The following is a 26,241-nucleotide window of genomic DNA, read 5'->3' as shown; positions in this document are numbered from 1 at the left end:
ACAGTGGCATCATGAGATAGGTCTATGCGTAGTTTCTATGCACGAGTAGAACACAAGTTGTTGTGGGCGTCGATTTTGTCAATTTACTTCCCATTACTAGTCTTATCTTGATTCGACGGCATCGTGGGATGAAGCGGCCCGGACCGACCTTACACGTACACTTATGTGAGACAGGTTCCACCGACTGACATGCACTAGTTGCATAAGGTGGCTAGCGGGTGTCTGTCTCTCCCACTTTAGTCGGATCGGATTCGATGAAAAGGGTCCTTATGAAGGGTAAATAGAAATTGGCATATCACGTTGTGGTTTTGCGTAGGTAAGAAATGTTCTTGCTAAGAAACCCATAGCAGCCACGTAAAAACATGCAACAACAATTAGAGGACGTCTAACTTCTTTTTGCAGGGTATGCTATGTGATGTGATATGGCCAAAAGAATGTGATGATTGATATATGTGATGTATGAGATTGATCATGTTCTTGTAATAGGAATCACGACTTGCATGTCGATGAGTATGACAACCGGCAGGAGCCATAGGAGTTGTCTAAATTATTTATGACCCGCGTGTCACTGAAAATGCCTTGTAATTACTTTACTTTATTGCTAACCGTTAGCCATAGTAGTAGAAGTAATAATTGGCGAGACAACTTCATGAAGACACAATGATGGAGATCATGGTGTCATGCCGGTGACGATGATGATCATGGAGCCCCGAAGATGGAGATCAAAAGGAGCAAAATGATATTGGCCATATCATGTCACTATTTGATTGCATGTGATGTTTATCATGTTTTTACATCTTATTTTCTTAGAACGACGGTAGCATAAATAAGATGACCCCTCATTGAAATATCAAGAATGGTGTTCCCCCTAACTGTGCACTGTTGCTAAGGTCCGTTGTTCCTAAGCACCACGTGATGATCGAGTGTGATAGGTTCTAACGTTCGCATACAACGGGTGTAAGCCAGATTTACACATGCAATACACTTAGGTTGACTTGACGAGCCTAGCATGTATAGACATGGCCTCGGAACACGGAAGACCGAAAGGTCGAACATGAGTCGTATAGAAGATACGATCAACATGAAGATGTTCACCGATGATGACTAGTCCGTCTCACGTGACGATCGGACATGGCCTAGTTGACTCGGATCATGTATCACTTAGATGACTGGAGGGATGTCTATCTGAGTGGGAGTTCATTAAATAATTTGATTAGATGAACTTAATTATCATGAACATAGTCTTAAAAACTTTGCAATATGTCTTGTAGATCAAATGGCCCACACTAATGTTGCCCTCAACTTCAACGCGTTCCTAGAGAAAACAAAGCTAAAAGACGATGGCGGCAACTACACGGACTGGGTCCGTAACCTGAGGATTATCCTCATAGCTGCCAAGAAAGCATATGTCCTTGATGCACCGCTAGGTGAAGCACCTGTTTTCCCAGCAGATCAAGACGTTATGAATGCCTGGCAGACGCGCAGTGATGATTACTCCCTGGTTCAGTGCGGCATGATTTACAACTTAGAACCGGGGCTCCAAAAGCGTTTTGAGCAACACGGAGCATATGAGATGTTCCAAGAGATGAAAATGGTTTTCCAAGCTCATGCCCGGGTCGAGAGATACGAAGTCTCCGACAAGTTCTACTGTTGTAAGATGGAGGAGAATAGTTCCGTCAGCGAGCACATACTCAAAATGTCTGGGTTGCACAACCGCTTCTCTCAACTGGGAGTTAATCTCCCGGATGACGTGGTCGTTGACAGAATCCTTCAGTCGCTCCCACCCAGCTACAAGAGCTTTTTGATGAACTTCAATATGCAGGGGATGGAAAAGACCATTCCTAAGGTATATTCAATGCTGAAATCAGCGGAGGTGGAAATCAAAAAGGAACATCAAGTGTTTATGGTGAATAAAACCACTAAGTTCAAGAAAGGCAAGGGTAAAAGAACTTCACGAAGGACGGCAAGGGAGTTGCCATGCCCGGTAAGCAAGCTACCAGGAAGAAGCCAAAGAATGGACCCAAGCCTGAGACTGAGTGCTTTTATTGCAAGGGAAACGGTCACTAGAAGCGGAACTGCCCCAAGTACTTAGCGGATAAGAAGGCCGGCAATGTCAAAGGTATATGTGATATACATGTTATTGATGTGTACCTAACCAGCGCTCGTAGTACCTCCTGGGTATTTGATACTGGTGCGTTGCTCATATTTGTAACTCAAAACAGGAGTTGTGGAATAAACGGAGACTGGCAAAGGACGAGGTGACGATGCGCGTCGGGAATGGTTCCAAGGTCGATGTGATCGCCGTCGGCACGCTACCTCTACATTTACCTACGGGATTAGTTTTAAACCTCAATAATTGTTATTTAGTACCAGCTTTGAGCATGAACATTGTATCTGGATATCGTTTAATGCGAGATGGATACTCATTTAAATCTGAGAATAATGGTTGTTCTATTTATATGAGAGACATGTTTTATGGTCATGCCCCGCTGGTCAATGGTTTATTCTTATTTAATCTCGAACGTGATGTTACACATATTCATAGTGTGAATGCCAAAAGATGTAAGGTTGATAATGCTAGTCTCACATACTCGTGGCACTGCCGCCTTGGTCACATTGGTGTCAAACGCATGAAGAAACTCCACGCAAATGGACTTTTGAAGTCTCTTGATTATGAATCATTTGACACGTGCAAACCATGCCTCATGGGAAAAATGACCAAGACTCCGTTCACCGGGACAATGGAGCGAGCAACCAACTTATTGGAAATTATACATACTGATGTGTGCGGTCCAATGAGTGTTGAGGCTCGCGGAGGCTATCGTTATGTTCTCACCCTCACTGATGACTTGAGTAGATATGGGTATGTCTACTTAATGAAACACAAGTCTGAGACCTTTGAAAAGTTAAAGGAATTTCAGAGTGAGGTTGAGAATCAACGTGACAGGAAAATCAAGTTCTTACGATCAGATCGTGGGGGAGAATATTTGAGTCATGAATTTGGCACGCACTTCAAGAAATGCGGAATTGTTTCACAACTCATGCCGACTGGAACACCTCAGCGTAATGGTGTGTCCGAACGTCGTAATCGCACTCTATTGGATATGGTACGATCTATGATGTCTCTTACCGATCTACCGCTGTCATTTTGGGGTTATGCTATAGAGACTGCCGCATTCACTTTAAATAGGGATCCGTCGAAATCCGTTGAGACGACACTGTATGAATTGTTGTTTGGTAAGAAACCTAAGCTGTCGTTTCTGAAAGTTTGGGGATGCGGTGCTTATGTCAAGAAGCTTCAACCTGAAAAGCTCGAACCCAAATCGGAAAAATGCGTCTTCATAGGATACCCTAAGGAAACTATTGGGTATACCTTCTACCTCAGATCCAAAGGCAAAATCTTTGTTGCCAAGAATGGATCCTTTCTAGAGAAAGAGTTTCTCTCGAAAGAAGTAAGTGGGAGGAAAGTAGAACTTGATGAAGTATTGCCTCTTGAACTGGAGAGTGGCGCAGCTCGAGAAAATGTTTCTGAGGTGCCTGCACTGACTAGAGAGGAAGTTAATGATGATGATCATGAAACTTCAGATCAGGTTGCTACTGAACTTCATAGGTCCACAAGGACACGTTTCGCACCAGAGTGGTATGGCAACCCTGTCCTGGAAATCATGTTGTTAGACAATGGTGAACCTTCGAACTATGAAGAAGCAATGGCGGGCCCAGATTCCGACAAATGGCTGGAAGCCATGAAATCCGAGATATCCATGTATGAAAATGAAGTATGGATTTTGACTGACTTGCCCGATGATCGGCGAGCCATAGAAAATAAATGGATCTTTAAGAAGAAGACATACGCGGATGGTAATGTGACCATCTATAAGGCTTGGCTTGCCGCTAAGGGTTATCGACAAGTTCAAGGGGTTGACTATGATGAGACTTTCTCACCCATAGCAAAGCTGAAGTCCGTCTGAATCATGTTAGCAATTGCCGCATTCTATGATTATGAGATATGGCAAATGGACGTCAAAACGGCATTCCTTAATGGTTTCCTTAAGGAAGAATTGTATATGATGCAGCCAGAAGGTTTTGTCGATCCTAAGAATGCTGACAAGGAGTGCAAGCTCCAACGCTCAATCTATGGGCTGGTGCAAGCATCTCCGAGTTGGAACATTCGATTTGATGAGATGATCAAAGCGTTTGGGTTTACGCAGACTTATGGAGAAGCCTGTGTTTACAAGAAAGTGAGTGGGAGCTCTGTAGCAATTCTCATATTATATGTGGATGACATACTATTGATGGGAAATGATATAGAATTCTTGGAAAGCATAAAGGCCTACTTGAACAAGTGTTTTTCAATGAAGGATCTTGGAGAAGCTGCTTATATATTAGGCATCAAGATCTATAGAGATAGATCGAGACGCCTCATTGGTCTTTCACAAAGTACGTATACCTTGACAAGATATTAAAGAAGTTCAATATGGATCAGTCCAAGAAGGGGTTCTTGCCTGTATTGCAAGGTATGAGATTGAGCACGACTCAATGCCCGACCACGGCAGAAGATAGAGAAAAGATGAGTGTCGTCCCCTATGCCTCGGCCATAGGGTCTATTATGTATGCCATGTTGTGTACCAGACCTGATGTAAACCTTGTCGTAAGTTTGGTAGGAAGGTACCAAAGTAATCCCGGCATGGAACACTGGACAGCGGTCAAAAATATCCTGAAGTACCTGAAAAGGACTAAGGATATGTTTCTCGTTTATGGAGGTGACGAAGAGCTCGTCGTAAAGGGTTATGTCGATGCTAGCTTCGACACGGATCTGGATGACTCCAAGTCACAAACCGGATACGTGTATATTTTGAATGGTGGGGCAGTCAGCTGGTGTAGTTGCAAGCAAAGCGTCGTGGCGGGATCTACATGTGAAGCGGAGTACATGGCAGCCTCGGAGGCAGCACAAGAAGCAATCTGGATGAAGGAGTTCATTACCGACCTAGGAGTTATTCCCAATGCGTCGGGCCGGTTGACTCTTTTCTATGACAACACTGGAGATATTGCCCTTGCCAAGGAGCCCAGGTTTCACAGGAAGACCAGGCATATCAAGCGTCGCTTAAACTCCATTCGTGAAAATGTTCAAAATGGAGACATAGATATTTGTAAAGTGCATACGGACCTGAATGTTGCAGATCCGTTGACTAAACCTCTTCCTCGAGCAAAACATGATCAACACCAGAACTCTATGGGTGTTCGATTCATCACAATGTAACTAGATTATTGACTCTAGTGCACGTGGGAGACTGTTGGAAATATGCCCTAGAGGCAATAATAAAATGGTTATTATTATATTTCCTTGTTCATAATAATTGTCTATTGTTCATGCTATAATTATGTTATCCGAAAATTGTAATACATGTGTGAATACATAGACCGCAACATGTCCCTAGTGAGCCTCTAGTTGACTAGATCGTTGATCAATAGATGGTTACAATTTCCTGACCATGGACATTGGATGTCATTGATAACCGGATCACATCATTAGGAGAATGATGTGATGGACAAGACCCAATCCTAAGCATAGAGCAAGATCGTGTAGTTCGTCTGCTCAAACTTTTCTAATGTCAAGTATCTTTTCCTTATACCATGAGATTGTGAAACTCCCGGATACTGTAGGAATACTTTGGGTGTGCCAAACGTCACAACGTAACTGGGTGGCTATAAAGGTGCACTACAGGTATCTCCGAAAGTGTCTGTTGGGTTGGCACGAATCGAGACTGGGATTTGTCACTCCGTATGACGGAGAGGTATCTCTGAGCCCACTCGGTAAGACATCATCGTAATGAGCTCAATGTGACTAAGGGTTGGTCATGGTATGATGTGTTGCGGAACGAGTAAAGTGACTTGCCGGTAACGAGATTGAACGAGGTATTGGGATACCGACGATCGAATCTCGGGCAAGTAATGTACCGATTGACAAAGGGAATTGTATAAGGGATTGCTTGAATCCTTGACATCGTGGTTCATACGATGAGATCATCGTGGAACATGTGGGAGCCAACATGGGTATCCAAATCCCGCTGTTGGTTATTGGCCGGAGAGTTGTCTCGGTCATGTCTGCATGGTTCCCGAACCCATAGGGTCTACACACTTACGGTTCGATGACGCTAGGGTTATTAGGAAGATCTGTATGTGATTATCGAATGTTATTCGGAGTCACGGATAAGATCCCAGAAATCACGAGGAGTTCCAGAATAGTCCGGAGGTGAATATTTCTATAGGGGAAGTCATCAAACGGTCACCGGAAATATTCAGGGGTATGCTGGTATTGTACCGGGACCACCGGAGGGGTTTCGGGGGTCCACTGGGAGGGTCCACCTGCCCCGGAGGGCCTTATGGGCTGTAGGTGGAAGGGAACCAGCCCCTAGTGGGCTGGGCGCCATCCCACCCTAGGGCCCATGCGCCTAGGGTTTGGGGAACCCTAAAGGGGCGCCACCCTTGCTTGGGGGGCAAGCCCCCTCCCCCTTGGCCGCCCCCCCTCTAGATCTCATCTAGAGGGGCCGGCCCCCTTCCCCCTTCTCCCTATAAATAGAGGGGCGAGGGGGGCTGCAGTACCACATCCAAGGCGCAGCCCCTCCCCAACACCTCTCCTCCTCCCGTGTGAGCTTGGCGAAGCCCTGCCGGAGAACTGCCACTCCATCACCACCACGTCGCCGTGCTGCTGTTGGAGCCTTCTTCCTCAACCTCTCCCTCCTCCTTGCTGGATCAAGGCGCGGGAGATGTCACCGGGATGCACGTGTGTTGAACGCGGAGGCACCGTTGTTCGGTGCTTAGATCGGATTCGGCCGCGATCTGAATCGCTACGTGTATGACTCCTCCAACCGCGTTCTTGCAATGCTTCCGACTCGCGATCTTCAAGGGTATGAAGATGCACTCCCCTCTCTCTCTCGTTGCTAGTTACTCCATAGATTGATCTTGGTGATGCGTAGAAAATTTTTAGTTTCTGCAACGATCCCCAACAGCTACTAACTGTCCTTTAAACCTCCCCGTGAGAAAAGTGGCATCAATAGCCAAATAAGGCCTGCGGCCTGCCAAAAAACCCTGGCGACAAGCCTCAAAGCAGACAAAAACCCTCCTAAAGCATTCCTTGGTCTTTGTCACTCCCCTGAATGTGTACTCCACGGTCTGGTGATCAATATCTACAATACTACCTGGGCTTGTCCTCTCCACTTCACCTTTGAATAAATACAAAAATTGAAAACTTTCCTGCCAGTTACCATAAATAGAATCCATAGCATGTTGTTTACCGTTGAACAACCTCATGTATGGTAAATCTATCTTGAACTTATCTTTGATGTTCTTCTGCAATTCCTTTGGACCCACTTGCTAGTTTTCTTTCACCCACGTCTTTACTTCTTCTGCCACCCATCTTGACTTGGCTCTACTGATTGTATCCTTTCTAAGGGTTGATTCTTGGCATGTGTCTTAAAAGGGTTCACTTTGACTTGAACATTAGTGTTATTTCGCATTTTAGATGCGAGCAACCTCCATGGACAACTCTCAGTCGGACAGTGCACTCTGTAACGTACTTGATCGCTCTTGTCAAATTTGAAAGTACGTTCTACCTTGATGCAATATGTCACAAGTGCATTTCTACACTCATTCATGGATGCAAAAAGGGTACCTTCTTCCATATGAGGGTTCAAAGGGTCCCATTCAACAGCTGCAAGGTTTTCGTCCTCACCCACCGTGTCATCATCCACACGGACTGCATTGTGAGCCTCATCTTGGTTTTCAGCCCGAGGTGCCCGTCGTAAATTCGAATATAACATCACAATATAGCTTCTCTTCATCAACCCCAGAATTGCAGTCATCAGGCTCCACTTCAAGGGGGGGGCCTACTGCCGTCGCCCACACTTGTCGAGCCACCACGTCGCCGTGCACCAACTGAACTGTTCTGGCTAGAGATGCCATTACGACGACTTGGTTCTCCCCGAGATGTTGCACCCGTCATCCTAGGTCCAAATGCCTGCTCAAGCACATCAACTTGCAGCCTCATATGAAAATTATCTTTCTCTTTACGCCTAACAAACATGGTAGCCAGCTCTTCATCATTACTAACTGTCACCTATTTCTTTTCCCCATCATAGTATTTGTATACCACTTCATCAAGCAAACCCCAAGGATATATATTGGCTACAAATTACCTCCCCAAATTGTCTGAAACTCCAATTACTAGCCATTGGCAACCGATAATCGAAACCTCCTTGGTATTTCTTCTTATCCTTTGCATCAAACATGTACCTGTCCCTTCTAATGTGCATCAAGAAAGCAAACCGCAACTCCATCCTAACCGACGAAAAATGAAGACGCAATCAACACACTAATTGGGCAAACCTACTCGAATCGACTTTTCAAATACACAACTAAGCTCAATCTAAACAAGATGTGTGACTTACCCCTCGAGAACCCAGTCGAGAACGCGGCGGATCTCCAGCCCGATGCCTACCTCGCCAAATACTCCTTGGTCGCCGTTGCTCGCCATTTCGCCCTGGGGTTCTTCCTCCTAGTTCAAACAGCTCCAGCAGCCCCTCTCCTTTGAGTGCTCCGGCCGGGCGCACGGAAGGAGGCCGCGCCGCGGGTCGAGCAGGTGGCAGGCGCCCCACCCATGGCATCGCAGGAAGGTGGCGGGCATCGCAGGTAGCGGTGGAGCGTCGGCGCAAGACGGTAGCAACGGAGCAGGCCGTGCAGCTGGTGGCTGGGCAGGTGCTGGCTGCGGCGCAGGTGGCGGCGACGGCTGCGGCGCAGGACAGCCGGCCGGCGGATGGGCAGAGTGAGCTAGAATCCTACGAATGATTTGGGGATTTAGTTGCACGGGCCTACATGTCAGTTTCGGACCCACGTCCATGCGGTCTCACGTGTAAGATCCGGACCCACAACCACTAACATCGGCGGACAAAATGGACTCAAATATAACCGTTTGACATCGTCATAGTAGTTGTGCATGGACTAGGGGCAAAACTGAATACAATTCGCACCTGAGGGCAAAACTGAGCACATGGACACCACTAAAGGCAAAATGATAATTAACCCAACAAACAATGTGAGGAACTACTAGGCATCAGATTACTGATTTTTAATACATAGACTAGTCCGTGGCCATTCGATAGAAGCATGCACATCGTCCGATCCACCAGCAAACTCCCCCGTTTGAGTCCGTTTCATGCAGATTTGGCAGTAATTGCAATTAATTAATTTCCTAACAATTCTCCCTGAAATCAAGGCATAGTTATTTAAAGATATTTTATTTGTTTCCAATTACGAGGGCCCTTGCTTCCTAAAATTTGCTTCCAAACAGGATCGTTGCTTCCCAAAAATTCTTTGGGTCGTACGAAGTTTTCAATCCTAAGGATTATTTTTGTTTGCTTCCTACTCCCTCCGTTTCAAATTACGCGTCGTGGTTTTAGTTCAATAAAACCACGACGAGTAATTTGGAATAGAGGGAGTACGTTGTTTTCAACTGGGACGATCCTTGCTTCCGAAGATTCAATTTGGTTTGCTTTCGAAGCTTAACCTTTATTGTTTTGGAAATCTATAGTGGGAACAACTCTATTATCATTACTGGACATAAGCCCATAATATCCTCTAAATATAAAAGGCATAAGCAACGACACACAAAAATAAGACTTCCTTACGTCTTGACGTAAATTACAGATTAGCAACTTGACTCCATTTGATAATAAAAAATAACATTGTTTCTTTCCGACCATTAAAACTGAATATGACAAAAATTTAGAATATATAGGGCCAAAATTTCCTACAGGAGAGAAGAAACTTGGCATCCTAAATATAGGACTTTGTGCAATGTTTTAGAAATATAGCTGAATGCAAACCATGGTTCAGATTCAGCTCAAAATTCAGATAGACACTTTTTAGTTTAATTTAAAATGCATCAAGACAAAAATTAATACTCCCTCTATAAACTAATATAAGATATTTCAGGTAACTACTTTAGTGACCTAAAATGTCTTATATTTGTTTACCGAGGGAGTACATTACTGCAAGGTCCATAAGTGAATCTCAAAGAAAACGTCCATGGGCTGAACCAACATGTACACCCAATTCTAGACTACATATACAGTTTTCTAGCAAAGACAACATAACAATGTTACCTAGAGTAGTGCTCCAAGGGATTTCTAGACATACTATGACTAACTCCTCTAGCACAATTATTGAGCAGGTGAACTGATGCAGAGCAGCTACACAGTTTAGTCTCAAAGGAGATAGAATATGTAGAAATAGCTTTCAAAATCCACACATAATAAGCCTGTACATGCGAAAGGCAAAAATTGCAGGTCAATGGTCCACTTAAGATAATGCCCGCGGTGTGGTCTTCTGAAGAAGAAATCGCTGCCTAGCTTGGAAACACCTAAAATCTGACGTGAAAATAAGTTGATCCGCCTGAATGGATACAAACATTACTTTCACATACACAGTGATTGGACTCGGAATCAGGCACTGGCATATGCAAGCATAGGAAAATATTTGCGAGAATCACAATACCTGGGACTCAATAGTTTCTTCAGAAAAGTACCCATCAAACCAAGATTTAATATACCATCAAGAATGTCTGCCATAATTTTCTCAGTCATCAGGAATTCCTGCTAATGTCCTGTTATACCATCAAGAGATTTAATAGAGCTATCTTGAGATCAAGCAATGGAGTTTGGAGCTGCTGTTCGCTGCAGGTTTATCATATTATCGGACATTCAATCGTCTCAAGCACATAACCTACTTGCGCAGGGCAGTCCGCGCTCCAGTCCATGACATGATGCATTGGACATCACCGAACGATCTCCGGGGATGATGGAGTGATGGTAGCTTGGCTAGTTCAACAGCCCCCTGTTGTCGGTCTCCGGCCACCCTCATTCCTTCGCAAATGTCACCGGCCGGCCACCGACGACAGCTGACCGTTGCTGCTGAACTTGGCCTCCAATGCTTCCTCTAGCCGCCTCCTTTAGTTTGGCATATCTGCAGCGTAGAGACCAACACGATCATTTACCCCATGTAAAGTGCAATTTGGAAGAATGCAAATGTGTACACAATTACTTCCACTGTATACATGGAAGTAGCGATGCATTGACTACAATACCCTGATTAAAAAAGTAATGAGTAACAACTCAAGTAAGAAATCAAAAACATTGTACCTGATATTCAATAATGGGAAGTGCACATGATTAACTTGTGCTACTTGCGCTCCATCATCAACCGATTTTGATCTATCATAAAATAAATGTCACAACCTCTGGCATCAGTAGTGGCATATCATTGTCACTTTGACCAATTACCATAACACAAGCAAATCAAATCTGACCCTACATCTCTCTCTATAGCCAATAGGGAGAAGCATCATCACTCACCTCGTCCACCGGCGCCACCCGTGCACGCTCACGTCCTCGTGTTGACCACCATGGTTGAGCCTGCTGGGAGTAGGGGTGGGGGTGGAACAGGGAGGGGGGAGGGAGATGGCGAGGGAGAGATGGAGAAGAGGGGCCGCGCGCGGCAGGGCGGGGCGGGAAGTGGCGGCGGCGGGGACGGGCGGCGTGCGGCGCACGGCGAAGCGGAGCGGGGCAGGAGGTGGCGGCGGGCTGGAGGTGAAGATGGGATCGAGGAGGCAGGGTGGTGCGGCGGCTGGGCTATTTTTTTCCTTTTCTCTCCTTCGTACCGGTTCCGCTTGACTTACGACGAGGACTGCGGGTTAATTTCTCATAACCGAGGGGGCGTTTTTGCAAAAAGGCCGATGACGGACGACCAGAAGCAATCGTTGGTTTATTATTAGGGAGAGATTGTTTTGGACTGTTTTCTTTCCATCAAACTGTTTCCGTGTTGTCTCAATTAAATTGGTTCCATACGGTTAGAGTTTGCATGGAATCTGGAGATTGCTTCTGTCTTGGTACAATTGTTTGAGATTGTCTTAGTCTGGTATAGTTACAAGTTGTGTCCAGTGTATTTTTTTAGCAGAAAAAAATATGTTACATGCAACCTGAGAATTGTTTTGAATGTATCGACAATCGTGACTCCAACTAAATAAAAAATTATTTCCAACAAACAATGCATAAAAAAAGTAGAACTTGCTTCCAAAGAAAATAGAATTTGCTTCAAAAGATTTTCAAATTTGCTTCCACATAAGTTGCTTTTTTTTTAGATTTTTTCATTCAAATCACGAATCAGTACAAAGTAGTTGACCCTTACAAGCACACTGAAACGCAAACACAAAGGACCATGAACACATAAAGTATTCTAAGACAACCATAACACAAGAAGATCTCCGGAGCTCTGTTTCATCATCCCTGAATCTTGAGAGAAGACTCATGCAGCAGAAGGATCTGCAACCAGTCGTAAACAGGTCATCATCTTCGACCACGGTACAATTGCCGCCACGCTGCTTCCTCCTTTCTTGACACCATCACTGAGAGGGCATGGACATCAATCCAACACACCTGCAATAGCTGTCGCCATCTTTGGCTTTGAGTACCGCGAAAAGTGTCCCTTCCGGAAGGAAGCGAACTCGAGTCATCCGACCGGTCCAGCACCGGGGCCGAGCCATCCGCCCGGACAAAGCAAGATCTCCCACCAGCATCAGCGTAGAGGAAGGAGAAGAACAGCAGCAGCAAATCATACCAACAAGGAAGAAGAAAGGTCTTCGTCTCCTTGCATCCATCGCCCATCTGAGGATCCAAACGGCCAGTGCCAATGGACCTCCAGCCACCATAGCCCGCGACCTCGACGAGATCCGGGGATCCCCAACTCCGCTGGCTCCTAGACGAAGGCAAAAGCCTCACCTGACCATGGACGGAGCCCGGAGAAACTTATTTCAACGCGACACCACCGCAACGGCCTCGGCGACGTCTCCCTCAACCCTAACCCTACTACACACCCACCTAGTGAACAAACCCGAGGTTCCCCTACCCTCCCGCCGCCGGAGCAGCCGACGGAGAGAGAGGGAACCGGCGGCGCGCAAGGGAACCCTCGTCGCCTCCCTTGATCGCCTGGTGCGATCCACAGAAGTTGCTTCGAACCCCACCGACGGTGTTCGCGCATCCTTCTACCTTGACGATGAGAATGTACATGCCAAGCTAGCAAGACCATGGAAGCACAACCGCCGGGACAAGACCAACTCAAACATGGATGAATTGCTTCCGTTATCACTCGTGCATTGACATCTGTAAATTTTGGACATTAGCAAAGATAATAATGTTGGAATTGTCAGAACAATTGATAACATATGATCAACAAAAAATAACTAGCATGAGAGATAAGAAATTAACCGGTTAAGCACACAACGGCAATGAAGAAATGAGGTAAACCAGAAAAGAATAATGTGAAGCTTGCGCGACATATGCTGGAGTATGTGATGAAACTAGAAGCATGGGGGCAATGCTCAAACTAGAATACATAAAAAAAACAGAATAGCAAGTAAGGTAGTCAGAAAAAGGTTTGTGCGAGGCAACGAGTTGGTCTGTCACAACATACAGGGGGTTGTGTTTTGATCAAAATGGTGTTCGAAAAAAAAAGAACAATAGAAACAATTTTTTTTCTTTCGAAACATGGACTATGGATGCATCAACACACGGATGCACATGAGCTTCTCGGTCAGGTCGACGTAGTGATGCACGAAAGAAACAACGTTGATGGCGGCTTCCAGTCAACTACAAACAAGGCCACAGCTAGTGCTAGCATATCACAGCCACGCACGGTAGGTCTACGGCAGCACACGAGCGCCTGGTTCTCCTACGTGGCCGTCTGCTGATGCTGACCTCCGCATGTGACCGCGGAGACTGCAGGCTAGTATGGTGGAGCTAGCGCCGGGCAAGGGATAACGGCGGGGTGGCACGGTGCAGAGTGGCGTCGGCGAGCGCGGTGGAGAACAATTACCTGGAGCGATTTGGGAGGAAACTTGCCGAGGTGGGTGGGGGAGGAAGGTACGAGATTAGTGGAGGATCACGGTCGTGTTTATTTTCTGTCCGGGGATTACGGGTGATTTTAACAGAATCTTGTTGGAGCTTTCCCGCCCTGCGATTGGAAAGAAATCAACGGAAGAGCACCCGTCTGACGATTGAAAGGGATCATACTTCTGAGTATAAGTGAGTGTTTCCCAACAATGTGAACCAAGAAAGAGGCCCGTCCCGTAGAAGCCCAATTGGCCCAACCAGCTGCCATGCATACAGACCAATTGTTTTAAATAGCGGGCTATGGCGTTTAGCGGCGACCCTTAAAAAGAGCTATAGCTAGGCTATAGCGGGCTATAGCGACAAATTGTACATGAAATCATTTAGCGACAACACCCTCAAACAGCTATAGCGGAGCTATAGCGGGGCTATAGCTGGCTATTTAAAACTATGATACAGACGCCACCATCCTTCCTTCCTTCCCTGTCATCTGACTAACCCATAGTTCAAAAAACCAAACCAGAAATCGAACCGGAAAAATGTCGGTTCAGGTTTTTACTGGTCGGACCGCCGGTGCATACATTGTAATTAAGTATTTTTGCAAACTACGAAATTTATTCCGCAACTCACCATTTATCTTGCTTGGAAACATTTACAAATTGAGCCCTATAAACAAAAAATGAGGTAATACCTTCTCTCCCCTCGTGTGGTGCGAGTGAGCGAGTGAGCGCGCGGTTGCTGAGGAACTACTCACCGATTTCTGGTGTCTGGTTCGAGTTTGTTTATTTCGAACCATGCAGGAGTGCTGCATGTATATATTAATAGGTATAGGAGAGAAAGAAAACACAGTATAAGGTACAAACGACCACAATTCGGAAAAAAAAAACAGGCCATCGGCAACTAGAAGCCTAAGAGCCTACCCTGCTGCATACGGGATCCTAAGCCTACCATAACTTGCTACGACCCAAAAGCGAGCATCCATGTTGATCTGGTCTATGATACGCTGGATGGGTGTGAAAATCCCATCGAAAACCCAGTTGTTCCTCTCTTTCCATACGGACCAGACTACCAAAATCACAAGAGTGTTGAGCGCTTTTTTCTTGTCCCCTTGTAGCCTTGGTCTTGCACTAGCCCACCACTCATCCATAGTAAGTGAAAGAATAAGAGACTGGAAGCGTATGCTGTTCGGCAGGGATGCATACATGTTATATAGTCATACAGATTACAAGATGACGCAGGTTGTTGCTAAACTTGACCTCTACTCCAAGCTATACCAGGATAAGATCTATCTAGCTAACAACCTGCTGAACCAGATTACATTGTATGCGTTACAACACATACGTGACATGTTGTCATGTATTTCTACCTATACATTCTCTACAAGCCTATCGTTTAACATCCTCCCTCAATCTTAACATGTCAAGGTTCAGATTGTTCTTGAAGGCTTGGAACTGCCGAACTTGTAGAGGCTTAGTAAAGCCATCAGCAACTTGATCTCCTGTTGGAATGAATTGTATTTCTAGTAGTTTCTGTGCTACTCTTTCTCGAACAAAATGATAGTCAATTTCTATATGCTTTGTTCTTGCATGAAATACAGAATTTGCAGAAAGATAAGTTTCACCCAGATTGTCACACCAAAGTTGTGCATGTGATCTTCCAACACCCAACTCATCAAGTAGGGTTTCTATCCACATTACCTCAGTAGTCGCATTAGCCAGTGACTTGTATTCAGCTTCAGTACTGGAACGTGACACTGTTACTTGTTTCTTTGCATTCCAAGATATAAGATTAGATCCAAGGAAAATAGCAAAACCTCCAGGAGACCTCCTGTCATCTGGACAACCAGCCCAGTCTACATCAGAGAATGCACTTATTGCAGTTGATGGAGATCTACACAATTTTAGCCCTATTCCAGAACTTCCCTGAATATATCTTAATATCCTTTTCACTGATGTCCAATGTACAGAAGTAGGAGCATGTAAGAGCTGACAAACCTTGTTTATAGCAAAAGATATATCAGGCCTGGTCAGAGTTAAGTACTGAAGTGCACCAACTATGCTCCTATACTTAGTCCCTTCTTCTGAATTTAGTGTTTTTCCTTCATGCAATGACAGCTTATCAGTAGTTGACATAGGTGTAGTGGAAGGATTACAATCCTTCATGCCTACACGCTTGATTATATCTTTGGCATATTTTTCTTGAGTCAACATAATACCATCATGCATCTTTTTAACTTCAATGCCCAAAAAATAATGCAACTCTCCCAGGTCCTTGAGTGCAAACTCATGTCTCAAGTTTCTTAACAAGGCCAAGGTAGCATCTTGAGATGAACCGGCAACAATTATATCATCAACATAAATTAACATATAAATGATCACCTTCCCTTTCTTGAAGAAGAACAGTGAAGTATCTCCTCTAGAGGCCCGAAAACCAAGCTGTTGCAGCTTCATGCTTAGTTTTGAATACCAGGCTCTGGGTGCCTGCTTTAAACCATATAAGGCCTTGTCCAACTTACCTATATGGTGCGATTTTGAGCCATCCTCAAATCCAGGTGGTTGCCGCATATAAACCTCTTCCTCGAGAATGCTATGTAGAAACGCATTCTGAACATCCAATTGACGAAGACTCCAACCCCTGGAAACAGCAATAGACAGAACAAGTCTGATAGTAGCAGCCTTAACAACTGGACTAAATGTATCTTCATAATCAATACCATAGGGTTGCTTGAAACCTTTAGCCACTAGTCTAGCCTTGTACCTATCTATTGTGCCATCAGATTTTCTTTTAACCTTGTACACCCACTTACAATCTATTACATTCCTCCCTTGCTTCGAAGGAACTAAGTGCCAAGTCTTGTTTCTCATGAGTGCATCATATTCTATATTCATAGCATTTTTCCACTCATGATTACTCAATGCCTCTGTTACATTTTGTGGTTCACCGGTGGAGGCAAAATTTGCAAACTTGAAATTCTTGTCATACCTTACTGTTCCATCTTTAAACTTTGATGGTTTCAAAATACCTCTCTGTGCACGTGTAGTCATACGTGCTGGTGTGTCGTTGTGTACTGGATCAGCAGCCGCAGAAGATCCCGGCCCGCCCTCATCCAATGAAGCACCAGCGGGCGAATCCTCCTCGACTGCCATGCTCGGATCGCGCACGGGCACAGGAGAACCAGGCGACATGCCGCCCGCACGTGACGACGAAGGCGCGCTTGGGAACTGCGCAGGTGGACCAGGCGACATGCCGCCGGCTGCATGTGACGACGGAGGCGCGCCTGGCCCGCTCGTGCCGACACCTGACGCGTGGCGCGCACCAGAGGAGGGCGAGGGGACATCCGGTCCTCCCGACCAATCACCAGCCGGCCCACCCGACCGATCTCCAGGGGAGGCAGGCGGCGTCAGGGGATCCGCCTGGGGATCCATCGCCGCGTCAGCCTGCATGCTGACACCAAATCTCGTGGGATTAACGCCCGCAGGCGTATCTGCCTTGTGTCCAGCGCCGCCAGGGTTTTTCTGTTGCTGCATAAAATCACAGTTTGGAGCGCCGTGTTTTTCACCGCTGTCTCCATTATGGTTAGGGTTATTAAACAAATGATCATGAGCAATGATTTCACCCCCTTGATCAGTAGGATTTAATAGGTCTGGTGAAAGCAAAAGGATCTCAGCACGTAAACGTGCACCGGCGTTAGGATGAAGTGTAGCAAAGGGAAAAACGTTTTCATCAAATACAACGTCCCTGGAGATATAAACACGTCCAGTGGAGATATCAAGGCACTTAAAACCTTTATGGAGATTGTTGTACCCAAGGAAAGCACATTGTTTTGATCGGAATTGGAGTTTGTGATTATTGTAGGGTCGAAGATTGGGCCAGCAAGCACACCCAAATATGCGAAGGATAGAGTAGTTGGGTTTTTCATGAAAGAGTCGTTCAAAAGGTGTTTCAAAGTTGATAACCTTGCTAGGAGTCCTAGTTATCAAATAGGTTGCGGCAATGAAGGCTTCATCCCAAAACTTCAAAGGCATAGAAGCTTGGGCAAGAAGTGACAGGCCTACCTCAACTATGTGTCGATGCTTCCTCTCAGCCGACCCATTCTGTTGATGGGCGTGGGGACAAGAGACATGGTGAGATATGCCTATGCGGGTGAAAAGGAGTTTAGTTTTACATACTCCCCACCCCAATCTGTTTGAAGAGCAAGAATCTTGCGATCAAACTGTCTTTCCACAAGATTCTGAAAATCATGAAATTTCTGAAACACCTCAGACTTGTGTTTGATGAGATAAATCCATGTAAATTTACTGAAATCATCTATGAAACTCACATAATATTGCTTTCTTCCTACTGTTTCAACAGCAGGACCCCAAACATTAGAAAACACAAGTTCTAGAGGAAACTTTGATTCACTTATTGAATGTGGATAAGGAAGTTGGTGACTTTTGCCTTTTTGACAGGCGTCACATACAGACTATTTATTGAAATCATTGGCACACGGGAGATTATTCTGACTAATGACTTTGCTAACAATAACTGAAGATGGATGTCCTAAGCGTCGATGCCACCTATCCGGAGATATCTTGGTGGCACTTAGCACTTGCTTGTTGACGCTGGTGCCCGTGTGCCTTACTGGGTAGAGACCTCGTCTACCCCTGCCTTGAAGAAGTACCTTCCTCGTTCCCCGGTCCTTTACAAAAAAAGAGTGGGGATGAATTTCAACAAAGGTATTATTGTCAACGGCAAGACGGCTAGCAGAGATGAGCCTTTTGTTGGCTTCGGGTACATGAAGTATATTGTTTAGATAGAGATCACGATCTAGGGTGTGAATAGCCGAATGACCAACGTGTTTAATAACCATACCTGATCCGCTTGCGGTGTGTATCTGCTTGTTGCGTTGTAGCGGTCGCGCACGGTCAGCTTCTCTAGGTCGCTTGTGATATGGTCGGTGGCACCACTGTCAAGATGCCAGTTGGTGTCCACCCCATACTGAGGAGCTGCAAGATTGGCCGATTTCTCCTCCACACCTTGGTAGGATTCATCGTAGCGTTTCCAGCATTTCCATGCCGAATGGCCCATCTTCCCGTAAATTTGGCACTGAACCCTGGGAGCGGAGGCATGGTTGTTGTAGTTGCCTCCGCCGCTGTCGTTGTTGTCGCCGTGCCCGCCGCCATGTCCACCATTGCGGCCTCCTGGCTTGGGGTAGCCACGGTCGCTGCGGTCACCACCATTGCCGGTCTGTCTGCGGCCGCGGTCACCACCGCTGCCGCCTTGTCTGCAGCCTCGGGTGGCAGCGTTGGCAGATGACTGTGAACCGCCGCCACGGAGATTCAGCCTCGTCTCGAAGCTGAGCAGCTAAGAAAATAGCTCAGACGCGGTGACTGGTTCTACCCTGGAGCACATGGCAGAAACCACATGGTCGAACTCTTCGTCAAGTCCGGCTAGGATGTGGGAGACAATATCTTCCTCGTCCACCCTCTTCCCTGCAGCGATCAGTTTGTCGCAGAGGGTTCTGATCTTCCCAACGTAGTCGGTGATGGATAGGTTGCCCTTCTGGAAGTTGGCGAGGGCGATCCGGACGTTGGTGGTCTGGGAGCGGGTGCGAGATGCAAGCATCCCCTCAACCGTGTTCCACAGCTCCGCCGAGGTATGGCAGGATGCAACCTGGATGGCTATCTCACGAGGGAGAGTTGTCAGAAGATACGAGAAAACTTGATTGTCTTGCACATACCAGGTCTGTAAGTCTGGGTTCGGCGCCTTCGCCGTGGTCTTGCCGTCGGAGGAGGTCACGTCGATCTGCGTGGGCGGCGGTGGCTGCTCAACGTCGAGGTACTTCACCATCTGGGCTCCCCGGATAGCAGAGAGCACGGTCGACCGCTACAGAGCCTGATTGCCCTTGGTGAGCTTCTCGGTGGATGCGTGCACGAATCGCGAGGAGGGGAAGGAACTTGAAGACGTCGCCATGGATGAGCTCGAGGATTGCTCTGATTACCATGAAAGAATAAGAGACTAGAAGCGTATGCTGTTCGGCAGGGACGCATACATGTTATATAGTCATACAGATTACAAGATGGCGCAGGTTGTTGCTAAACTTGACCTCTACTCCAAGCAATCAACCCATTCATTAACTCGTACGACACAATATTTTTCCCTAACCCTAAAACCTCTGGCGGCGCTGGAGGCGATTAGGATTTGGATGTGGAAACAACCTTCGTCCGGTGATCTATCGCTGGTGCGAGAGATCCGTCGAGGGGGAGTACTTGCGCATGGCAGGATCCACCTCTGCGGCGAGGGCTGTGCCGGAGAGCGACCCTCTGGCGGGCCGCGCGGCCAGGAAACAACTGGAGGAAGCTCTAGGGAAACTTGATATCTCCGAGGAAGAGGCTACTCCTTTGATACTTGATGATCGCATCAAGGACGGACCGGGGAAGTGGTTGTTGGCTGGTAAGGTGCTACACCGTAATCAACTCCATATACAGACTATCACCAACGCCCTGCGCCTTGCATGGGGAAATCCATGAGGTCTTCAGTTCAGATCTGCCGGGATTAACATCTTTGTGGCAGAGTTTGAGAACCAGAGAGATAGGGATCATGTTTGGGGGGATCCCCATGGCATATCAATAAGAATGCGGTGGTGCTAGCGGAATTTGATGACTGCATGAGGCCGGATGAGGTGAAGTTTGATAAGTTGCAAGTATGGGCTAGGGTTGTTAACCTGCCATACAATTTGCATGATGAGGCATGGTGGAAATCAATAGCTCAACAGATAGACAAGAACGCTCTTTCAGTTAAATTTGACCACAATGGTGGGTTTCTGCGAGCAAGAATTTCCATCGATGTTGCAAAGCCGATCATGCGTTGGATCTTGATAGACTCTGCCAGGAGGAAGAAGGTAGATATGTACGATATCCAGTATGAAAATATACCTTACTTCTGTTTCTCCTGTGGTAGGTTAGGGCACTCAGACTTGTATTGCCCAACTCCTGGTTCTAGGGACGAGAAGGGAGAGCTCCCGTTCGGCCCAAAATTACGAGCTCCTGACGAGTCCCGGAAGTCACCAAGTAGTGATAATTCTTCTAAGTATCCACAGAAGGGTGCCAGCAACAAGCCAACGACTAGAAACTCAAGCACCAATAAGGAGCCGGGGGAAGAGGTTATTTCCCCGATTAAGCACAGGCCTCCACCAAAGAGGAAAGATGCTCCGAACCAAGTATACAGACCGGTGGTGAAAACCTTGTTGCTCACAGATGGGGAACCGAGTACAGCCAATGGAGGTGATACTGTTGGCAAAGATGGTGAGACTTCTGCTAGCAATGAAGTGGAAGGTGATGACTTTGTACGGGACCCAAAGAAAAAGAAGCCCACTCCAGAGAATTCGGCAGAGACCGCGCCGCGGTCCGGCCTGATATAATGACATGCTTGAGCTGGAACTGCCGGGAGCTTGGGAACCCCGAGGCAGTTCGCGAGCTTCGCAGTATACTGAAGCTAGAAGGACCCACTCTTCTCTTTGTGATGGAAACGAAAATTCAAGCTAAAAGAGTTGAGGCTTTGAAGTTTACCCTCGGTTTTGGAGGGTGTTTTGCAGTCGATAGTGTCGGCCTAGGTGGTGGCATTGGTCTGTTTTGGTCACGTGATGTGACTGTTGAGTTGAAAAATTTCAGCAAGTGTCACATTGATGTGGTGGTTCATAGTAACAATCAGAGTGCTTCGGTATGGAGGTTTACTGGTTTTTACGGGGCGCCGAGAGCTTCAGATCGTGGTGAAAGCTGGCAGCTCCTGCACACTCTCTTTGCTATACCCCATGTAGCATGGCTGTGTATGGGGGATTTTAATGAAACTCTCTATGCATTCGAACACTTTAGCAGAAGAGCAAGATCGGAAACACACATGCGAGTGTTTCAGACTGTTATGGATGAGGTTTCCATGCAAGATTTAGGCTGGTCGGGTACACCATATACGTGGGACAACCAGCAAGCAGGTGCAGCAAATGTAAAGGCACGCCTAGACCGAGCTTTTGGGAATGAAGATTTTCAGCAACTTTTTCAACATATACGGGTCAGACATCTCCCCTCTGTTGAGTCTGATCACTGTTTTGTCGTAGCTGAGATTAAGGATATGCTATCTTACGGGCCATGGGCTAAGAGACAGTTTCGTTATGAGAATGTTTGGCAGACGCATTCGGATTACGATCGCCTGGTATGTGATACTTGGCGGGGAATTCAACACACGCCAGGGCTCCAGGGGATTGCATCGGCCTTGGGGTCCCTCCAGTCTATTCTTGAGCCATGGGGTTCAAAGGAATTTGGTTGCTTGGCACGCACGGTCAGGAAACTTCAAAAGATATTAGACCGCATCAGGTGCTCTACCATGGGGGTGGGACCAACAGATGAGGAGAAAAGTATTGTAAAGAAGCTGAAGGAAGCGCTATACCAAGAGGAGGTGTGGCTTCGCCAGCGTTCACGGGTTCCATGGCTCCTCGAGGGCGATCGGAACACTTCCTACTTTCAGGCACAAGCTTCCCAGCGCAAGAGAATGAACAAGATATATGGCTTATGGCATGCAGACGGTACAGTATGTGAAACTGAAAGAGAGGACAAGGCCGAGGTGCTAGCTTTCTACCAGAACTTGTATCAAACGCAAGTTTTTTTTTAGGCTACTTATTATCTCATGTGCCCGTCAAAGTGACTCAGGGCATGAATGATGATCTTACCAAGCCATACACCGCAGATGAGGTCAAAGTGGCTTTGTTCCAAATGGCTCCATCTAAGGCCCCTGGTGTTGACGGCTTTACTGCAGGGTTTTATCAGCGGCATTGGGACTTGCTCGGCAATGACGTGACTTTGGCAGTACTAGATTTTCTGAATGGGGGCGAGTTACCGTCGGGATTGAACGATACCAGCATCACTCTTATTCCCAAGGTACGGTACCCACAGTCGATCTCACAATATCGTCCTATTGCTTTGTGCCCGGTCCTTTACAAGATCGCGGCCAAAGTTATTACTAATCTCTTGCGATACATCATGGATGATATTATTAGTGAAGAGCATAGCGCTTTTGTTCCTGGTCGTCTCATCACAGACAATGTACTTGTTGCATATGAAAGTATACATACGATGAGAAGAAGGAAGAAAGGGAAGAACTTCTCTTGTGCAGTCAAGCTAGACATGATGAAGGCTTACGATCGGGTGGAGTGGCATTACCTCGAGGCGATTTTGTCTCGTCTGGGCTTCAGTATTAATTTCGTTCGCCTGATAATGAAGTGTGCCACCTCGGTTCGTTTTTCGGTTCGGGTTAATGGAGAGCTTCTTCCATTCTTCACCCCATCTCGGGGTTTTCGACAAGGTGATCCAGTTTCTCCATACGTGTTTTTGCTTTGTGCAGAAGGTTTTTCCTCATTGTTGAAGTTTTACAATGATGGATACATTGATCGGGGACTAAGAGTGAGCTATAGATCACCCTGGGTCTCTCATTTGTTGTTTGCAGACGACAGTCTAATCTTCATTAATGCAAGCGCTGCCAGTGCTTTCCGTCTGAACAAAATTCTGAAGATCTATGGTGATGCTTCGGGCCAGTGTGTGAACCGGGACAAAAGCTCTATTTATTTCAGCACCAATACCACGGACACCATCAGGCAAGATTTGAAGTCGACCTTGAATATTCAAGTCGAGGCTTTCAGTGAGAGATACTTGGGGCTCCCCACTGCGGTTGGACGTATCACCAGTGGTACTTTTGATCATGTTAGTGAGAGAGCTCGTGGGAAGATGCAAGGGTGGTCGGAAAAATTGCTTGCATGTGCTGGACGAGAAACATTGCTCAAGTCTGTAATTCAGTCTATTCTCACTTATCCCATGAGCACTTTCCTTCTTACCAAGAAAGTTTGCAAGAGTCTCACTTCTCCCATGGCAAAATATTTTTGGAGTAGCTCTCTTGATAAAAAAGCAATGCATTGGGTTTCCTGGAAGGAGTTATCTAAACCCAAGTGCGAGGGTGGGATGCGGTTTCGAGACCCGCATCTGTTTAACCTAGCTATGTTGGGCAAGCATGGGTGGCGTTTCATCACCAACCCAAATTCGCTTTGTGCGAGAGTACTCAAGGGCCGTTACTTTCCGGATACCGATTTCATGCACGCTCCAGTTCCCAAGTCAGCCTCGGCAACTTGGAAGGCGATTGTGGCGGGAAGGGACGCCTTGAAAACAGGGTTGATCTCTAGAGTGGGAGATGGTTCTACTATATCAGTTTGGGAGGACAAGTGGATCCCAGGTAGGATTACAATGACTCCAACTCCAAGACCCACAAGTACAAACATTGAGAGGGTTTCAGACCTCATAGACACGCGGAGTTGGTCTTGGAAGATCGAGCTGATCAAGGATAATTTCACGGCTCAAGATGCCGCGGCCATACTTAATATTCCTATCAGGCAAGGCGGTGGTGATGATTTTCTTGCTTGGGCTTTTGACATATCAGGTAACTACACTGTAAAGACGGCGTACCGTGTTCTCGTGACTCAGAACGAGCGTTTGGCTCTAGAGGAAGGGACGGCTACCGAAACCTCATCGGATGAGCAACAATTGTGGAAATCCTTATGGAAGCTGAATGTTATCCCAAAAGTAAGAGTGTTCTGGTGGAGAGTGCTTCGTGGCATTCTTCCAGATGAAACAACTCTCAGCTATCGACACATTGCAGATGTTCGCCAGTGTAATGTTTGTTGTTCTGTGGAGGAGGACTTGAAGCATGCCCTATTACACTGTATACATGCACAGAGCTTCTGGGAAGAGGCATGGACATGGCTCGGTCTTCGCCTTCCTCCTCTCCACTCGGTGACGTGGGCTCGAGATATCACTTGTGATCCTCAGTTCACATCCGATGATCGTGCCAAGATCACCACTATTATGTGGGCAATTTGGCACTCCAGGAACCGAATCAAACATGGTGAAGAAGGGAGAGATCCTGTAACATCTATCAAAAATATTAAGGAGGCTATCTCCCTCCTCCAATTACCATGTAAGGAAACCCGGGTCCTACCGGGTTATGGTTGGCGGCCCCCTGAGGAGGGTTCGGTCAAGATCACGACGGACGGCGCTTTGGAGCTGGTTGAAGGTCGGGGCGGTGCTGGAGGAGTAGCCAGATCATCCTCGGCTCTCCTAGGTTCATGGTGTAAACCATACATGGGAGTCTCGGACCCCCTGATGATGGAGTGTTTGTCACTGCGCGATGGAGTCCACTTCGCTAGTCTTCGTGGATTTCAGCATGTGATCATGGAAGTCGACTGTTTGGAGCTAGTGAAGTTCTGGCAATCTCGCCACAGTTCTCGTTCAATTGTGGCTCCTTTACTTTTAGAAATAGGAGAGCTATGTACCTCTTTTGCTTCTTTTGATATTCTTCATGTAAATTGAGCGGCGAACGTTCCGGCGCATCTGTGTGCGAAGCGAGCTTGCACATTGAATGTGACCGAAAGCTGGCTCGATGAAACTCCTAGCTTCTTGGTGACCAGCCTTCTGGCTTACTGCACCTAGTGTGCTTTCATGAAATGAAGCTCTCTAATTTTCCCGCAAAAAAAAAAAGACCTCTACTCCAAGCTATTCCAGGATAAGATCTATCTAGCTAACAACCTGCTGAACCAGATTAAATTGTATGCGTTACAACACATACATGACATGTTGTCACGTATTTCTACCTATACATTCTCTACAAGCCTGTCGTTTAACAGTAAGGTCCATGGATGGTATGACCTCCTGTAGGTTTGCCCATATCAGAGTCAGAACTCCATATGATGCTCGTAACTGCGCATCCAATGAACAAGTGTTGCACATTTTCCGGATCGGAAGAGCAAAAATTGCAGAATTGGCTATGGGGAAGCCCTCTTCTGCTTAGACGATCGTCAGTTGGAATTCTTCCTCTCATGGCCAGCCAAAACGAAGAATTTGCATTTGAGAGGAGCCATCATGATTTGCTCCTGGGTTGCCCATCACCTGTTGGCTGTATTGTGTCATGGGATCCACAAGGAGAGGGTGGAGTCACAAGTGGGAGGAGGAGATCCGGGATCATGGGATCATGGGATCCAAAACGCCTAGCTCCAGCTCTTCCACATCCGCCAATAGTCAGTCAGCTCTCATCTCATCTATACGTCCATAAGCTAGCTACTTCTTCCACCACATCTTCAGCAAAGGCAAGACACCCAACAGCCCGTCAGCAACAGCATCAGCTCCATGTTTCTTCTTGTGCTTTCTATGCATTTCTCAACTTATCAGCACAACAGCATTAACAGGTCCAGCTTGATGTACTGCTAATACTGTATGCTCGTATGAATCTGCCACCA

General features: G+C 46.5%; 1 pseudogene; it reads right to left on the bottom strand.

Moving 5' to 3' along the window:
* Nucleotides 1–19,264: 19,264 nt before the first annotated feature.
* LOC119304625 lies at nt 19,265–19,403 on the bottom strand (annotated as a pseudogene).
* Between the last annotated feature and the right edge of the window lie 6,838 nt (nt 19,404–26,241).

This window comes from Triticum dicoccoides, chromosome 5A (assembly GCF_002162155.2).
Source record: "Triticum dicoccoides isolate Atlit2015 ecotype Zavitan chromosome 5A, WEW_v2.0, whole genome shotgun sequence".
Taxonomy (NCBI): domain Eukaryota; kingdom Viridiplantae; phylum Streptophyta; class Magnoliopsida; order Poales; family Poaceae; genus Triticum; species Triticum dicoccoides.
The sequence above is the reverse complement of the archived record's forward strand: the minus strand, read 5'-3'. Positions and strand labels throughout refer to the sequence as shown.